Genomic DNA, 3882 nt, shown 5'->3' with positions numbered 1-3882 from the left:
GGAAACCGTAGGAAACCATAGGAAACCAAAAAAGAATAGCGGCAAAAACAAGATATGTCCCGAAAATAAATTTTCGCCGGGAACTGCAACAATAACGCGTTCACACAGGTGAAATACTTTTATCTATAACAAAAATATGTGTCACGATATAACATTATTCATATGTGAAACAGCCGAATGCTTGGTTCTCAGTGTGACAGCGAGTGTTTGGCAAAAGGCGTGAAAACGGACAAATCATAAAATATTTGATAAATACACAATACAATAAATTCCAAATTATCCACTAATTATTACTTATAACGCTATAGACACTCCAGCACAAAAGGAATTGCCGTCGTGAATGTAACACGGCGGCTGCTTTTCGCAATATACCCGAAAGGTTGCTATTTTTTTAACACAATTGACGTTTGTTAGAAAGTGCTTCATACGATTTGAGCGAAATGAACATGAACAAGGCAATGAGTCACGAGTTGTAGCTTTCAGCAACACGTTTAACAGCAAGATGTTTTCTTCTGTCGATAAGTCAACGAACGACAGGCGTTTTGTTGTTGTCTCTCTTTCTCGTTTACGTCCTTCCGTTATAAATGGTGAAAAACGTGAAACTGTGAAAACAAAAGAAAGGAGGGGCAGTTATTTGTTCGGAATTAAATTCTATTGATTTTTAACATTGAGCAACATTTCCTTAAAAATTTGCATATTTTAGTTTGCACAATTCGTTCAATGTAAGTTTTAAAATAACGACGCATCACAAGAAAATACGCTTTGAAGTTGCTGCTTATTCACTATTGCTTTCAACAAAAGGCAGGAAATGGGGTGTTCCTAAAGTTGTGATTTGAAAGCTAATGTTTCGCGTGTGGATAAATCATTATGCTTTTTGATACGAGGTATTTAAACTCGTGTGTAAACGCGGCTGCGTGATGAGAGAAAAACAGACAAAAACCCAAAACGTACCAAATGTTTAAAAGAATTCGGAAATTTAACACGAAATTATTTCGTGCACAACAAAATTAAGTCGTGATTCACAAGTTTAACGCGTTGATTTCAAACTATTGAGCTCCAAGCACAAAAATTAAGCTCTTTTAACATTTATCAAAAAATCGTGCGATCGACGTTTAAGCTTAGACTTCATAGATATAGACTATACATAATTTGCGAAATGCGATACATAATGGTTTAATAGAAAGTCGCATTAAAACAATTTACAGACCTTTTAGTCGATATTTTTACTTATTATATATATAATTTTGTTTTTATTTTAAAAGTATAATAGATTTTTCACCTGATAAATTAGGCAGAATCGCAGTTATAGTGAAATCCATGTGCAATTGCGTTTTCCATGATTCCAAACGGTGGTGGTGTTTCATCGGCAACGCTTGTTTGTATTTAGTATTTCGCATTCCAAGCAAATGCTTTGCTGACGATATGGAGCGTCTTTCGACGCATACTTCGACGAGATCAATTCTTCTAACAGCTAGCTTCTTGTAGGTTCCAAACATGGCAGTTTTTAGGCGGTCGTTCGTAGGTAGCCCGTACAGATTAAGGTACATCTTCTTTTTGAGCTTTGTTTGACGACTTTTCTTGGCCATAAGAAATAAAGTTCTTTTTTCTCCTCACTCGCGTGGCAACAATTTGATGCATGCGGATTGTTTGCAGGTCTCATTAAACTAATTTGCCTCGGCAATCAACCTCACTATTACTTCAATAAGTATTGCTGTTGTCTGATTACAATTCCACACAGTTTGTGTTGGCTATTATGGGCAAACCGGCTAATGCCGGCAAGCACAACCACTCAATGTATTGACTAGACAAGACTGGATATATATTGATATAAGTTTCGCATATACAAGTTGAAAGTTTGCATGAAAAAGAGAAGGCGACACGAGAAAGCGGAAATGATTTATAACCCAAGCCTTTTTGGCAGCCGGGAACTGCAACAATAACGCGTTCACACAGGTGAAATACTTTTATCTATAACGAAAATATGTGTCATGATATAACATTATTCATATGTGAAACAGCCGAATGCTTTGTTCTCAGTGTGACAGCGAGTGTTTGGTAAAAGGCGTGAAAACGGACAAATCATAAAATAGTTGATAAATACACAATACAATAAATTCCAAATTATCCACTAATTATTACTTATAACGCTACAGATTAACCTCATCTGGTAAAATCTGCATCAACCCACCCGACTGAGATTGTTTTTTTTATTTGATACGCTGTATAGCACACTACTCCGTGTGAGGTACCAATTCATTAATTCTAAAACACGCTGCCACGATAGGCCGCTTAATATGATAAGAAAACGGTAATCCAAAGCGAAAAATTAAAACAACTTTACTGTTTAGTACTAGCGCAACTATGAGGCCTATGCAATAAAAAGTGTCAAGCAACTTAACAAAACTCTGGATATGCCACAAAAAAATTTGTGTTCGCTTTGCTCGTTTTGATCGCCAGGTATCCAGATTTGCTACGATTTGACATCAAGTATAACTTAACGGCCGTTCTAATTAAGTATTGCGAATAAATAAACATGTTTGCGTAAATATTGTGTCGTTCACTGACTGACCACTTTTTTGTTATGAGCTGAGTAGATCGCCACTATATTGTCCTTTAGCGCGTATTTGCAATTTCGCACGACAGAATTTTGAGAGACACACCGCGTTGTTTCAATAATAACATACGGAAGTACTAAATCTGTTTTACAAGTACTCAGTACTGCGGTGTTTTGTTAGTGATTATGCATCAAAAAGTATTTTGGACTGATTTAAAACAAACGCAATTTTGACCTATTAGACATTTTTTAAAGTTCGGTCCCTATGTAGACAACCCTTGCCTTGTGACAATCACTGGATTAACCGTCATGGCAAAATGCCAAATCATGCATAGTATGTCTGTCGTTTTTTTTACTTTTCAAAGAAGTCAAAATGCATTTGATATTAAATGGCGTTTAAAGTAGGCACACTACTGTCAAGCAGGTAAGAATCCTTTTAAATGATGAGAATTGAGAAGCAATAAAACAAAAGATCCAATAGCCTAAGTCAGGCGTTATCTAAAATAAACCTGTACAAGGGTTAGTTAATGCATTTTAACATTATTGCTTAACTAGTGTTGCCATCACAACCCAGCAACTGAGAAGCTAACATTCACCTTTAGACCAACGTCGATACTCGGTACGATACCGCATTTTGGGCCCATAGTGATAGTGCTTGACTGTTGGAAGTGGCTATTGGACCGGATCGCTGTTTTACGCTTGCAGGAATATGGATTATTTATTGAGTTGGGTTAGGGTTTCGGTAGTAGTAGTATTACATTTAAGTTTCCGAGTTTTGCCTAGTTTCAACGATTTTTACAAAAATTGATTTAAATTACTTTGTTAGCTGAGTAAATAGCCTCAAGAGGTGCCTATGACTATTTTACCAGACCGTTCTTTTACGCTTGCACCAGTAGTGGTAATATGTCGATTTGTACTAGTTTGGTGTCCTGTTGAATAGACTCTTCCTTGACTGATTGTGTTTAGCCAACATTTTTTTAGTTTCCCAAAGACCTAAATAGGATATAAGCTGGAAATAAATAGGATATAAACTGGAAATGCAACTGCTCAAAGATCCAAAGATCTTTGGTAAAAAATCCGGTGCTGGTCTAGAATCCTACCACAGCATTGATACAATTTTTAAAGAATGCACATTATTTTATTTAGGGTGACGGTGGGTTATAGCAACAAATTATGCAGTGTAGTCAGGTACCATGCAGGGATTATAGGCCAAATTTTCAACTAAGGTCTCTCCATAAAATTGTTTGTGCACTAAAATATTAAACCATTCTTTTAATTTTATTTGTCGATTCTAATGCCTTTTATTTTTGTTGTTGATACAGGTTTTA

The sequence above is a fragment of the Ascidiella aspersa genome, chromosome 7, assembly GCF_963924565.1.
Source record: "Ascidiella aspersa chromosome 7, kaAscAspe10.2, whole genome shotgun sequence".
In the NCBI taxonomy this organism is placed as follows: Eukaryota; Metazoa; Chordata; class Ascidiacea; order Phlebobranchia; family Ascidiidae; genus Ascidiella; species Ascidiella aspersa.
The sequence above is the reverse complement of the archived record's forward strand: the minus strand, read 5'-3'. Positions refer to the sequence as shown.